The sequence below is a fragment of the Tyto alba genome, unplaced genomic scaffold, assembly GCF_018691265.1.
Source record: "Tyto alba isolate M040663 unplaced genomic scaffold, T.alba_DEE_v4.0 Super-Scaffold_1000006, whole genome shotgun sequence".
Classification (NCBI taxonomy): Eukaryota; Metazoa; Chordata; class Aves; order Strigiformes; family Tytonidae; genus Tyto; species Tyto alba.
The window spans coordinates 17,009,664-17,025,624 of NW_024881272.1; positions in this window are offsets into that span (position 1 = coordinate 17,009,664).

Sequence of the window (15,961 nt, forward strand, 5' to 3'; positions counted from 1 at the left end):
GTATTGAGGATGGTCCAGAGTGATTTTCATTTAATACGTAACCTCAGCACATTTGTGAACGTCAGCTGTTACAACAATATACAACAGTGATGTTCAGGGATATGGCATTGAAGGAGGGAAAGTAGGCACAGTGGAATTTGCACAAGGGCTCTGGTGATTAGAGAACACCACTGCCATATTTATTTGTCCAACTCCCACTGATTTCAGTTAAACACTTCACACTTTTGAAGACTGGGACTATCACCATAAAAGGGTTTAGAGAGGAAACAGCAGTTTTAAGTGTCTGCTTTGGAAATGTACCCTGCCAGAAGTCCCTGCTTAGCCTAGGAGGAACTTGTAATGTCCCCCCACAAGATTAAATGTCTGTGCCTGGGAGCTTGCAGGGACACCTGAGCAGCAGGTGCGTCATTTATACTTAAGCCTGTTGGGACTCACAGAATTGCCTTTTGCCTGTCTGCCTTGTCAGCAGGGCTTGCTCCATCTGGCAGCCGCAGCCCATACAAAAGAGAAGCAGGAGGATGATGGAGGTGTCTCTTGCTCTTTCCCAGCAGAGCACAGCATGGCAGCCTGGGCTTTTACATGTACACAGAACCTTGTGTGCCCACATGGATATATACTCGTGTTTCTGGCTTTGTACTTTGATTCTGAATAAAACCAGTGAGCAGAGGCCCTCTCTACCGGGCTGGGCTGGCCTGAGGGCCATGACACTCCACCTGCCATGGTCCCTCCATGCTTCTGCTTTTGGCCACCTCTGAAAACTTCAGCTGCAGCCCCTTCCCCACAGGGCTGCCCTTGCAGGCTGTGGCTGGAGTGCATCTCTGCAGGGCTAACCCAGCACATGCCCTTTGGGTAGGGGCAGCTCTTCCACACACAGTTGCTCACATCAAGGCTTCACAGATGGGGCTTTTATTAAACAGAAATGTGGCACGCAGCCACCGTGGTCAGGGTGAGAGGCTGCAGCATAGGGACCCCAGGAAGTACCAGGTGCTCTGAATACCATATCAGGCCCGTTATGCTGGGTTAATTAATGCAGAAGGTTAGTGCAGGAGATTAAGTGGTAATGGGGAAGGCCTGGTGGTGCCCTGGGCCCTGCCCAGACCAGACCAGGGGAGGCTCTAAGGATTGGCCCAGCCGGTGGCACAGGTAGGCTTGGGGCTGTCTCTGGGGTGATGCTTGATATTGATTTTACAAGGAAGCTGCTGTTGTGGATGGAGTGAGTGCTGGCTGTGGGCAGTGGGCCCTCAGGAGGGCCTTTCCGGCTAGGCATGGCTTCCCTCCTGTCAGGCAGGCCTTACTCCAGCAGGCCCCAAGTGGGCTCAGTTGCTGGCATTTACTTTTAAAACTGTGATAGCAATGTGTGCCTGCCCTGCAGAGCGCTTATTTTCAAACAGGACAGCTGCTGTGGCTTGAGTCTAGTGCTGGCCCGCCGGCTGGGGTTGCGCGGCCTGGGGAGGCAGCTGCTGGCAGGGCAGGAGGGCTCCACAGCGTGGACACAGCCTGGGAAGCAAGGGAAGACCTTCAAGGGAAGAAACTTGGCAAGTGTTTTTATTGGTTTAAGTGTGTCTTTCCCCCTGTGTGTCTTGTAACTTACTGGTATACTTCAGGGCACTGGTGTTAAGCTGTTGCTCAGGCCCAAACCCCTTTGAAATGGCCGTGTGTGGCTGGATTGGAGGGTGCTCTGTGCCTCACCAGCCCCGCTTGCGTGGAGCACCAACTCAGCTGCTGCTCTGAGTGAAATGTGGCTGCCTCGGGGAAAAAGGCATGGCTTTAAGGTGGGGAAGTTGAAATGAAGAGGAGGAAAAGATCTATCTGGGGAGAATCAGAACAGGCTACTGAGAGGCTGTGGTGCAACTCTGAAGATTGGAAATATCTCTCTCAATGTTATTACTGCGTGCCATTAAAAATGCATTATGCATATTACATGACTCATTATTCATGAAGCAGGTTCCATACCTTTTGTCTGCCAGAGTAACAGTAGAAAGGGTAAGGAGAGATGCTGGAGCACACCTTTGTTTCTTTCTGTAAATTTTTAATGACACCTCTAGCTAACCAGTTGGTGAAGCTCAGTTCCTGCATAAAAGTGGAAAGGCAGAGCTATCTACAGGACGACTAAGCCTTTCAGAAGCTAATTTGAGCTTGTGTTCATCCACACCAGCGATGATTAAATTACCTATCAAGTGTGCAGAGCTATCAGGATTCAGGGCATTGAAAAACACGGTGAATTTATCTGATTGATTTAAAAGACATGGGTGGAACAAGTGGGTTAAAAAAATAAAAAGTTTATTCCTTATAGATATTATGAAAGTATTTTTCCTGGCAAGCTAATAAACTTGTTACTTTGCCTCCAGAAGTTGTTTTGTCTGCCCAGAAAACAAATTTATTAGTTGGAATCAAAATGCTTTATCCAAATCAGTTAGCAGGCTGAATTAATTCATGAGGCAGAAACAAAGCAACTTATTAGGTTCCATCCTTATGCCCAGCAGAGATGCTTAGAATTAAAATATGCAAACATCATCTTTGTTTTCTATACAGTCAGTTTCCAAAAGCTGATAGTAACACTCAGATTGGATATTGCAACACTAGGGAAGAGAGCAGCACTTCTGGGTCTTGCTCCTTCCTCAAGCAAAACTTTCTTTGCAGTTGACAGGGGGTAGGGAGGAAGAGGTTTCTAGAATAAGCCCTGAGTATAAGATTGCGAGACTCATGCAACTGTATTTACAAGTTGTGCTGTTGTTGCACGTTGACAAAGGAGTGCTCTTGAAGTCTCTGCATTTTCCTTCCTTAAGAGTGAAAAAACAAATAGGTCAGTTGTGACAAATTCATCTCTAACATAACCCCAGTTCACATCAGGAATGGATTTTGTCTTTATTTATGATTTGGATGTTATTCTAAACTTAATAGTGAAATATAGCTCAGCATATAGCCCTTTGAGGGAATTCTGATTTAGAAAAGCACTGAAATATGCATGTAAGTCAATGAAGTGCTTCTCTAGCAGGGACCTTATGAGATGCATACTCGGAGTTAAAATTCCAGAGATTTCCCTGCTGAATCCTAGACCTCACTCCATTGCCAAGCCACGTTCTGTCTGTCTGTTTTCACCTATGGTGGAGGTGGCTTCTGGGAATGCCAAGGGTATTTCTTCTTTTTTTTTTTTTTTTTTTTTTTTTTTAATTGTCAATAGGATAGTTCTACTTTCCAGTATTTTTTCCTCTGACTAATAAAGAACTCTAGAGAGATTTAAGGCATGTAAATGTCTCTAATGCATTATAAGGTATGTAAAGTGATGGAACCAGATTTGAAAAGATATGTGTGCATCTAAAGCTGCAGACACATCTGAGCACGTATTGGGTATGGGTATCTAGTCGTGTCTTTGACTTCCCTACAGGTAGAAGAAAAAAAACCCAACACACAAGTCTCAGAAAATTTCTTGAGTTTTTATCACACCAGTCTGTAATATACACAATATGTAGACTATAAACAGAGGGAGTACATAAATCTGGAAGAAGATATTTCATACATTTTTCTACATTGTTAGAAAAATGTTTCTGAACAGATTAACCTGGAGCATGTAATAAATCTTTCAAATAAGATGGAAGCAAACCACTTTTGTGTACTTGTTGCAACATGCTGCTTCTCATCTGTTTTGGGTTTGGGTTTTTTTGTTTTGTTTTTGTGTTTTGGTAGAGATGACATGACAAAAGGATACTGAATAAGACAAACCTAGAAAGAAAAAAATGTAATATCTAATGAAATTATTTATTTCTTTTAATACCATCCAGCCAACATTCTGACACATGTGTGATCTCCCAGCCAGCTGGGTACTACCGTGCATGGGGCACATCCAGGCCCATCTTGCCAGGGCAGTTGTAGCAGTTGTTGTGGCCATGCCAGAATCCTCTGCTCAAGAGGCCCTGGAAGCACCTTGGCTGCTGGCTCGCCCTGCCAGCTCCCTCCTCGGTGGTCAGGACGGAGGTAGCTGGTCAGCCAAGGGCACTGGCAGGACCTCAGCGCAGCATGCATTTAAAATGGACAGTAGATTCCACTGATTTGGTTACCGTCATGTAGCCAGCTGGCATTAAAGGGAAATTGTAATCGTCTGAGGTGATAGACAGTTCAGTATGATATACTACTTATGTTTTAAACTTTTTTTTTTTTTTCCATGAATAATACATTCCCAAAAGTCACTGATAGACTCAGCAGGTATGTTCAAAGGGGAAAAAGGTGTATCAGTACAAGAGACAGGATGCTGAACTCCCAGAGTTTAAAAGAATACACTCATCTGACAAGAAAAGAAGCAATAGACATGTTTTCAGTGTTTTATATAGGAAAGTTTATGTATTGCAGTGAAGAGCCACAACAAATTAATTATATTTCATTAAGTGATCAGCCAGAAGAGATTAGACTTTTACTTGGTCTAAACTGCTTGCAGTGGCTGCTTCTAGTGATTAATTGACACTGATTTAAGTCAAGGGGCCTTATGTTATTTGTTAAACCTGCTAAACTCTCAATTTCACAAACTGTCAGTTCTGCCTCTACTGTTGCCTTTTGCCTCTCTGAAACACAGCAACATGAATAGGCAGGCAGGAGGGCAAGACAAGCTCCCAAAAAAGGAATAGATAAAAAATGGTCTTGATCCTCTTTACACAGCTGTTACGGCTCTTTGAGCTGCTGCAGGAGCAATGGTTGCAGGTGTAGATATCTCTTTATATTGCAAACCTGGCAGTTGGGTAGCTCAGATCTGCTGGACCAGGATGCTTTTGCTTGCACTGAGTAATAGTGGGTGTGAGTCAGGGCGCCGGCACCTCGAGCTCTGAGAGCAGAGAGCTGGGTCTTCCTGTGTGCTTGTGCCAGGCTTTGTGCTGCAGGGGCCTGACCTTTGCTGAGCTCTGCTGCATACTCTATGTATCTGCTGTCAGTTGGTTTTGGAATTATTTGTGTTTTCAGTAGTTTAAATTAACATTAATGGTAAGCAAGAAGAGTCTCCTTCCTGTGTGATGTTTCCACCACGGCTGAGGTATTTTGCTTGTGAGCTCCACTCCCCTGGGAGCCAGGTAGCCTCGTTCTCTCCATGCCTGTTTGTCAAGCCAGGCCTAGCTCCAGTGAGGCTTGCTGCTGTTGTTTCCTACAGGGGTTTGGCAATCTCTGGACTGATTTCTGTGGCCAGCTGAAGTGGTGAGGCTGTTTGCCACCTCTCCCTTCATCCCAGGTGAGGGGGGCAATGATCCAGCAGGAGCTTCCAGCCCAGTTTCCCCAGCCCAAGTTGCGTCACAGACCCTTGCAGGGATGGAAAAGAACCATTGCATTTATGGGAGGAAGGAGGTTTAATGAAGTGGAGTGAAGCTCTGTCCTCTCTCACTCTTCCATAAATCCTCTCTCTGAAACCTTTCATGCTGCTCACAGTGAGACTCCAGCCAGATGTGGGGCAATGTAGGAGCATGTGCCTGCTTAAGTGTGAAGTGCCTCAAACGGCTAGGCACCAAATAATTTCAGAGGGGGAGATGTTTGACTGTTACTTCTCTCTTTTGGGACTGCTGTGGTTTGGTTTTAACTGTGGCTCTTTCCACTTGCCGTTTGGATGTCCGTTTTGTTCCTCTGCATGTTCAGTTGCTGAAATCTCATGTTTGAGCAATTTTTTCTGTGGGCCTCCATATGACGGAGAAGACTGCCACAGCCTTTGCACTGATGCTCTGGCAAGGTTGAGGACCTCATTCTCTTTGCTGGTGTTTTAGATCTCGGTATTGACTGGAGAGCCAAGGAGCTCTCTGTAAAATGGAGGCACAAGGAGACATGGTTCTCAGTCCAGAAAGTGAGTTGGATCCTAAGGATCTCATACAGTAAAGAGTAACACAAAAGGACAACTGCACTGGCTGGGTTGGGTTCTGCCACTGTTCATCCAAACTGGGGGAAATGCTACAATTAAGCAGCATGACTAGATGTGTACATGTCTTACAGTGAGTGTGTCTGTTGTTGTTGGTAGTGAGTCTCCTAGGTAAATGTTAGTGCCCTCTGTTCTGTGCCTCTCCTGGTTAGCTCTGTGGTGGGAATTCAGCTGATAATCAGTGAAGCTCCCAGAGGGCACAAGTACTGGCGGGTGAATCAAGTCGCCCATGGTGGTACTGCTGCCTCTTGACCAGAGTGGCCTGGCAATGCTAGAGACCCAGTGGGCTTTGTTTTGCAGGAAGGGATAGAAGGTGAAAAAACACCACCAACAAAAAACCTCTTTGTTTCTTTGCACTTTGTTTTCCTGAATGCTGTAGAAACTAACAAATACTGGGCCTTGCTTCCTACCCAAAAAGCTGCTTCTTATCTTTCTCCTAGCTGGGCTGTGGGACTTGCTGTGCCTCTTCTCTGCTGCTGCTGTGGGGCGATTCAGTGCTGTGTTTTCCCCGACCCCCCACACTGTGAGGCAGGGGGTCACGTCTGTGTGAGAGCTGGTGGCAGATGCCCTCGCGAAGAGCTGGGTCCCACATATGGGCTCCCAGCCAGGCCAGTGCATGGCGGGAACAGGCCTGTGACTGCACAGCCCTGCTCCTGGCCTGCCACGCACCTGGCCTGTGTTTTGGGTGCTCTGTTTCCTAATATTTCAGTCCCTTTACTCCAAAGGGGTGCTCTTATGTTTATTGTGAATAAAGGGTGGTGACTGAAATAAGGTATATGGGCTAAAGGAGCTAAAGTACCCCTTTAGCATGGCTCACAGTAGCCATGGGAGACGGCATAATCTCTGATCACATTGACACTGCAGCTGCCCCAGCCATGCTTCTGGGACATTTCATGTTCTTCACAGCATAACAAAGTATTTTGTCAACTTAAACAAGTGTGAAATAGGCCTAATTCCTCATCCGGCAGTAAAAGGGCTTTTCAAAGATCCTTTTTATTGTTAGCTCTCTACAAAGCCATCTTCATGTGACTGAGAATCTGACTTAACAGCTTTATATGTTGCCCTGAGGACTGAAATTCACTTCTGTAGGACAAAAAAAAAAAAAAAACACACAAAAACAACCCCACCCCCCCCCACCCCCCCCAAAAAAAAAACCCCAAACTAAAATGCTCCTTTGTGTAAAGGCTGGTCAGGGCAGAAGAGCAGGGGGAGTAGAGAAGATGCCATGAGTATGAGAAAGCTGTGGGTCGGGGGATATTGTGTTTAACTCCACCCATCCAGAGCATACAGAGACCTGCTAGGGAGTCCTGGTGCATCTGCAGTCCTATAAGCTTGAAAGAGAAATTTCAAATAGGGTAATTGCACATCTTGCTAACGATGGTGCTTAGTTGTATGTTGTAATAGTGGTTGACAAAGAGATGGAGGAAACTCCACCACTTGACAGAAAATGTGTGTGCAGCAAGTGCCTCTGGCTTGTCCAGGCTCTTGGCAGTTGTTGCCAGAAAGGTCAGAGTTGTGAGGTGGTGCTGGAGTGATCTGATTCCTCAGTGGGAATGCCTCAAACACCTTGAAGGGGGAATATGACCAGAACGTGACTTGGGAGATGGAATACTGAATACATGCTGCGACCCTGAGGAAGGAAAACCTAGGCTGAACTCACTCGGACACACAGAGCTAAGAGCACGCTGGACTGTCACTAATTAGCTTGGGAGGGGGGTGTGCTGGAGGGGACGATGGCTCAGAAACCTCCAGGTATGAGGCATATCGACTATAACAAATCTAAACTTTCCTCGGCAGGGGGAAACCTCAAAGTGGCCTTTCTGGAGTTACAGCTGCAGTAGGAGGCTCTGCGTGCTGCCATGACACTGTGGCCTGAGCTTAACTACCTTACCATGAGTACAGAAAAGTGTTTTTCTAGGGGATTTTCTAAAATAACCTTAGTTCCTGAACCTGTGGTATATTACTGTGAAGTGTTTTGGCTTCTGGTGGTGAACTTTTGGCACAAAGGAATACTTTAAAGGAAATATATGGCCAAAGTTTCAATCTCTTTTCTAGTGCTGGTTTAACTGATCATCATGTTGAAATCAGACTGTAACTCGTCTTTTGGGGGGGTGTGACATTCCTGTAGCTTCCAAGTGTTATCAGATTGATTTCTGATGCAAGCTTAGTGTCTGAATAAACTTTTCAGGGTTAGTTTCCTGCAGGGATTCACAGTGAGCCTGTAGGTAAGCTGTCTGGAGGGATGGGTTGGCTGCTGTGGTGGTATTTCATGACTAGGAAAGCTCCAACACCCCTGAATTTCCACTGGGGCTGGGAGGCAGTCCATTAGAGGTGGGTGTACATGTGGATCAGTGTGTGGCTTGCTCATTTCTGTTGCTCTGGGAAATATCTGTTGACTGTTCAGAGGGCATAAGAGCCCCAGGTGTCAGGTGTTGTATATCTGATGAAAAGATTCACTTGTGGAAGAAGACTCAGCAAAATGGTATTCTTGTACTTCTCGAGTGTTGCCTGGAATGTGTTGCAGATACAGAGTCTACCTGTTGAGTTTGGCCCTCAACTGCCCGGAAAACATATATTTATTTAGGATTCTTCATGTGAATATACTGAATGCAATTCTGTTTTCTCTTTTCTTTTATGCTTATTTGGTAAATACGGAAAAGATCCTCTTTTCACACTCCTGTTCCTTCTGAAAGATACCCAAAATGAATGCCCATTGACTCCCAAAATGAAACTATTGCACAGAAGAAATATCCACAGGTTACTGAAGGGTGCTGAAGCGCTTTTGTTCTGGTTCCTGTGTTGCTTTTGCCTCCCTCCCCCAGTTCCCATGATCCAAGCTTTGCAACTGCCAAAGCCACACCTGACCAACTTTCAGCAGGAGAGAACAAACATGCACAGGGACTTGACACTTGGGGCAGGGAGGGACCTAAGAATTGAAGACTGAAGCAACTTAAACTACTCAAACTACCTCTGTTGCTTTCAACCTTCTGACAAAAGCTGTTTCTCTGCTTGGGTATGTGCTTTTTACTAGAAGTCTTTATAATTAGCTGGAGCAAGAGAAATGGGAGAGGAGGGGACAGTTACACTCGCTTCACTTGTAACAGCGTCAGCATTTCCAAAAGATGCTGTCAGCTGGGAGCCAGGGAAACAGTGCTTAAGTTCTTGCAAAAAGCAGGCCAAGCATTAGATGCCAAGTACTTTGGAGGACATGTCCTGAAGCAGTAAGCTCAGTAATTTCTTCTTCACCTGACAGACCTTTTTGTGTCTCTTCAGGGCAGGAATGTATGGACTCGTTAACGGACTTACCATCAGTGATCCTCAGCCCTTCAACTATCACGTGGGTGAGTTGCAGATGCAGGAATGCACGTGCATGCACAGTTTTACTGTGCGTCGCGGCACTTACAGCTGGCTTTCTTCCTGTGGTTAAAACCTTCACGCACACTTCTGGGATCTGAGCATAGTGTGAACAACCTCGCAAAGTAAACACATCCACCTAGAAATTTTATTTTCCCAAATCACTCCTTTAGCTAATGTTTCAAAGATAGTTACGTACCACATCTGGTGCAAACCAAATATTTTCAGTCTGTTGGATCTAAGTCAATATTTGCCCAAGGTATTACAAAGATGGTAATGAAGTTCTGACCATAGGGAAAAGTGCCCTCGTAGAGGATTGCTCTTGGACTTACATATGAGCAAAGGGACACAGAGCTTTGCAACAGGGTGTCTCTGGCCTTGCTGGTGCCACACTGCTGGTGCTAGTGATAGTTTCAGATGCCCCCCCCCCCCCCCCCGATGACTGGCCCCTGTGTGCTTGTGCAGACAGGGCCTGACTCATCGCTGGTGCCACTGGGGGACTGGAATTGCTCATGCAACTTCTCTGACCCGCTGGGTGTTTCCCCGGGGCAGCCTGATGTGGTGGAGATGTTTGCAGCAGAGGGCTCCTCGCTGAAGCGAAGGTAGTAAATAAATCAGTGCATTCTGCCATGATGGTTGTGCTCATGTTCCAGATTTTGCACCAAACTGTTTATTTTGTGTGACTTGCGGGTTCCTGGTGCCCCTGCAGTCTTTGTGTAGGCTTCCTGCTGACAGACCTGTTGTACTTGCAGTTGAGTTGTGGAAGTTGGCCTAATTCGGAGCTGAATCAATCCCAGAAATGGTATTAAAATCTGACTTGCCTTGTGGTCATTTGAGACTCGCTTGGGTAAACAAAGGTCAAATTTGTAGTTTCTTTTTTGGTATTTACATAGTTTTGTATATAGGCAAACTCCCATTGCCCCAGGAGTATTTAGGAGCTGACTCACATGTGACAGATTTGTCTTACTCTAACTGAAAGCAAAGACCGAGAACCTGACTGTAGGACGACCTACATCTAATCTGTCAGGGTAAATCTGAGTAGTCTGTGCTCTAAGCTGAACTGAACCTGTTTGTAGCTCCATAACCCAGTCAATAACGTGGACTGCATGCAACTGATACAGCGAGAGTCGCACTGGTGCTGGTGGGGTGTTTCTGCAGGCTAAACTCAGCAATGGTTGGTTTGCTGGGGGAAAACAGTTGCTTCCTGGTCACTGCTGACTATTGGAAATGCCGGGCCTGGAGGCGTTACTCTTATCTCCAGTACTTCCACTGCAATTCTGAGTGGCTCAGCACATTTTGGCTTTTTGCTTATGGCAGCATCTGTTTTTCACTCTGCTCTTCCTCAAGGCTGGGAACTAACATGACACTATGGGCTACTCTTAAACTTTCCTGGAGAAAGAACTTGAGCTCAGTAGCTGCACACCAGATTATGGTCAGCCTGAAATTCATTGCATTCAACTGGAAGTGGCATATCCAATGCTATCACAAAACAGTTAATGCTCAGAAACAGGTCAAAGGATGAACCTATTTCTGGTCAGAAACCAACCTCAGTGGAGAGGGGAGGTTGCTGTGTGACAGGAGCCTCCTTGCAGTGGGATTACACCCTGCTCAAATGTTCTGTTGTTTGGGGTGTGGGTTGGTAAAAATAGCAGAATGCACACAGGAGGGATTGATGAGTCTTCTCCTCCTTTGTAGCAGGTATTTATTTCAAATGCATTTTTTGGATCTCTTTGTTGCATTTAAAAAGCAGACTTGTTCAGTGCCTTTTTTTTTCTTGTGGGTGACTTAGCAGTCATTACATGCTAAGAGAAGTTATTCCTGGTTATTGCTGTATGTTATGAATATAGGAAACACCGCATGTTTAGAAGTTGCCTAACAGTGTTATGGTCCCTGTTCTCATTCACCTATAACTGTCAGACTAACAAAGTAGGTTGAACTCTCTTATGTCAGTGCTTGAACTTTTATGTTGCTGTTTGCTTGGGTTACAGGCAGTCACTGTGGTTCAGCAATCTCTGAGAACAAGGTCTTGGGGAAATGTCACTCTGGCTCTGTTCCCTTCTCTTTATGAAGCTGCAGTTCCCTCTCGTGGTATGTTGGATGGGATGTCTTCCCTTCTCTCCACACTCCTGTTTGGAGGATCCCTGCAGAACTGCTTTGTCCCGAGGGGGGAAAAACACACGAAAGTTCACCCCTCTCCGGCTGCAGTTCTGAGATGGGCACTTTGTTCCTTCACCTCAAGCTTTGTGACAGGGAAATGGAACTTATACTTGGGGATACTAGGGAGTACAGACTTTCCTTACTGACCCTGCCAATTACCTCTACATCATGCTTGTACCTGCATGCCTGTGAGTGGTGTCTGGATGACATCACTGGGTTTGCTGCAGTCCCTTCCCGGAGCAAAGCAGTGACTCTTGGCTATGTACCATCACTGTGCAGCTGGCTTCAGCTACTGACTTGAGACTGGTGCACAGACCAGAGGTCTTTTGACTCCTGCTGTGTTGCTGATGGGTAATAGTTTGGTACCTCTGCTGCTCTTTTGTTGCTCCAGGACATTGGGATCAAGGCTTAGTATCAGAGTTTTATCTTTGTCCAGCCTGCAAGACCTACTGCAAGCTGTGAACCCACAATTCATACAGGTTTGGTGGAGACTTTCAAGGTCTCTGCAGCTAAATTCCTTTAAGATGGTTCCTTGCATCCAGGAGGCAGAGGTGAGAGCAGGCAGGCTACCTCCAGGGTCCCCTCTTCCTCCCATAGCCTCAGGACACCAAGCGCCAGGGTGAGAGGGGTGGGAGAAACTATCTGATACAGGTGGAGGACTTCTGGAGCATAGGGGAGCAAGGGCAGGTTAAAACGAGGAGACTGAAATCTGGGACAAGGACCCCACAATTGGAAATGAGCGGGGACAGGATGTGTGTGCGACTGAGGGAGCCGGAGCTTGGAAGGTACCATCGTGCTGTAAAAGGAGCCTCATTGTCACACAACAGTTTTTCTACTAATGGGTTTTGGGGTTTCCCCCCAAACTCAGCCAACACTTAACAAATGAACATGCAAAGGCAGGTGTTGTGGAAACACCAGCATTTTCAGTGCTGCTTGTGCACACCCATCACTAAATAGCCTCTGACTGCAGGACCACAGGCGGTTCTTTACCTAGCCTAGTCTGGGCTGACCTGCTTTGGGAGGACTGGGTAACAAAGAAGGTGGGTTTCTGTATGATCCCTGTGTTGTTGGCTGCAAAGGTTGATGCTTATGTAAGTGGAAAAGGCAGGAAACTTTATAGGGAAGCTTAGATAGAAGTTGTCATGCTGCAAATGAGCAGCACCAAGCCATGGAGGCTTCGTAGTGGCTGGTGTGATGCAGCTGGTGGTCTGACTCTGGGTTCAGAGGAGCTGTGTGGTTTGTTACAGTCAGGTTGGACTTCTGCTCTGTCACAGAGTGACTGTGTCACCGCTGTGGGCAATGTGTGCTCTGTGCCCCCAGCTCTGAAAATTGAAAATATCCCTAACAGCCAAATACGTGACACCCATTTGTAAGCATTAAATGAAAACTTTCAGTGAAATGTGGTGGAAGCCATTTCAGAAAACAGTTTACCCCTAAGCATATTATGATGGAGGATGTGTATCTTTTGGTGGGAAAACGATCCAGCTGAAGAATGTCTATTTTAGGTGTTAGGAGTGAATTACTGCACCCCTCCTGTTAGGACTGGGAAGTTCTGATTAGGAAGTGGCGCAAACAGCTACAGATACAATGTTTCTGTGATGCTAATAACAACTGAAGTGCTGTATCTACCCTGTACTTCAGAAATAATAGATGTGCAGCAGCAGTAAATTACCTAAACACATAATTAGGCATCTGTAGAACTGAGTTTTTCAGAGACAATACTGCTTTCTAGAAGTAATCATCTCTGAACTAATACGTAAATCTAAAGAGAGAAGTGATTTCTGGGTGCAGTCATGAATTATGTGTTGTGAACAAGGTGTTATGCCCTCTCTCAATCTGTTTCATTCTTAGAGGCATGCTTTGCATAAACTAATACCAGTTTAAAAAAAAAAAAAATCCTAACACCTAACAAGTTACTGCCCTTTATGTAGGACCTCAGCATAACCTTACATATTGACAGAAATATCATTCTGTTAGTCCATTAGAAGTTTGAGGACATTTTCTTATGCCTGCACTCACACATGCGGTTTCAGGAAGCATAATGTAACAGTCAGATTAAGTGCTTTTTTGCCTATGGCTATTTTACTGGAAATCCCAGTAATGACGACCTCAGAATAAGCATTTGTGTCAAAAAAAGCATGTTTTCAGTCCTTCCCACCCTGGAAAGGGATGAAATAAGGGTCTGTGTTTCTCTTCTATTATTGATTATTTATTGTAGTTCTCACTAGAGGATAGAGGACTAAGGTATTCTGTCTCAAAATGCCAAACCTTAACCTTTGTGCAAACTTTCTGAAGTTCAGCAAGCTATGTGAAAATGGGCCACTGTGATTGAATAATGTGAATGTGCAAATAGTTAACTCCCACACAGCACTGTATTTCACCATCTGCAACATGGTTTGGCTCTGCAATGGTTTCACAGGTCTGTGACGCTTATGCTGATTTTGCGGTGGTTTTCCTATTTATAATTACAACTGTACTTAAAGAAACATCTGTACAGAGATAAGTAGTACATAACACTGATACATAGATGCAGATGCTAAAAATATAATTACACTTTTGTGCTGAGCATCTAGTTGCCTGGGCTGACTTCGTACCCTAGTATCCATCGTTGCTTTCTGAGGCGGATTCTCATACTACCACAGGAGCTTGCTTTCTTTTCTCCCAGGTGGGTTCTCTTGCATCTGGTTGTATTAAAACACATTTTGTGACTGTGCAATTCAGATCATGCTGCAACACTGACCTACCCTACAGCTCCAAGTGCTCTAATGTTCTCTGTCAATTCTACTGTTACAGATTTCTTCCCTGCACCCCTTTCTCCTCCCCAATATGAGCTCATCTGCTGCTCCCTCCTGATCTACCAAACTTCTACTGTCATCCTCCCTCTCTTCCCTAAACCTCTTCTGATGTTTTCTGTCCTTTTACGCTTGTGTTGCTGAAGTTTCCACACAGAACCTGGTGCTGGCACTTCCTTATCCCTCTCTGAACAAGTGCCAGTCCGGGGGTCTAAGCTAGCAAGTTCAGCAAAAGCTCTTGGTCTGCTGTCTCGCACTCTGTGTTCCTTGCCTGTTGTGCTGATGCAATTCACTGAATGAAAACACAGATAGTCTGGATTTAAAACACACACACCCCCAACCCACCTACTGAAAAGCATTTTCACCAAGAACTAATGCTTACGATCTTTGCTCATAGTCAGCCCCACTTACTACTGGATTCTGCTCTGAGATTCATCAGCAAGCTGGTTTTCAGTACACTTAATGTGTGTCCATCTTATTTTTTTCTCCCTAATAGAAGGGTTTATTTTTAGTAAGTATGCCTGGTAGAAGAAACTCAAGACTGGCAATCTTACTCATTTGTAAGAACAGTTTCCACCCATGCCCATCCCCCATGTATCTATTTCTTTTTTTGTGGTCCAATATTAACCCAGAACTACTGTCGGACCACTTGCTTAGGCTTCCTTGGACCTAAGCCCTCTTGTACCCTTTCATCTTTTACTACTGGAAACATACTGAAGTTCATTACTGCTTTCAAACATACTCCGGTTTTGCAAGACTCTTAAAAATTAACATTAGTTGGTCTAGTCCATCCACAGTGTCACAGGAAAGGACAACATCCTCCTGGTTTCTTTCTCATATAGCCTAGAATAGTCCACTCGACCAGAGTGGTCACATCATCTTCTCCTTGAGGCCAGTTTAAAGCTCATGGGCTAACCCAGTGAGTGAGTTTATTGCTAGGTGGCTGCAATGAGCAGCACTGAGCCCCAGGATCTCAAGCCCTCTGCCCCCGTAGTGCTTCTGTCCTGTGCCTCGCAAACATTTCCCATGTAGCTCTGACCAGCCATCAGCTCCCCCTTATATCTGTAGCCTCATCTTCTTTAAGGGGCAGGAAGGTTATAAACAGACAAGAAGATAGACAAAGTGGCCCGGATTCCTCAAAGACCTCAGCATACACCGTTGAGGCAAATGGACTACTTTTAGTTTATTTATTTATTTTTTTTTTATTTTAAAATGCCTGGCCTCAACATACTTAACTGTGTTCAAAATTGAGTCTAAGGTTTGCAGTGGTATATCTGCAGACATATGACCCAAATTTGGTGGTGAATACTCATGAAAATCTGACCCAATTCAGCTGTAACATTTCTGTCTGGTGTGAAGCCAAATTGATAGTATCAGCAACATCAAGGCAAAGCAATTGATACAGAAAAATATGCTCAATGAACTATTATTTTTCTTTCATCTCTGTGTAGGATTAGGCAAAGGAGTAAGGGAGGTATTACAGCATGTATCACCAAGAAGAAAGCCAACTTATTTTGAATTTCAAATGCATGTTCTACCAGAAAGGGATGTTCCTTTGCAAAATGGTGGGGTGCCTGCTATCAATTTCAGTGAAAGTCAGGTTAATCCCCAGGCCCTCAGTGTGGGTACCAGGAGCTCAGAGTCTATTTCTGGCTCGGTGGCTGACATAGTCCACGTGCCTGAATGAGTCACTCCGCTCCCCTTTCACTTTCCTTTTCTGTGAAAAGGGGTTACCTATCTTTGGAAAATGGCTTGAAATTGATTATGAAACTGCTAACTG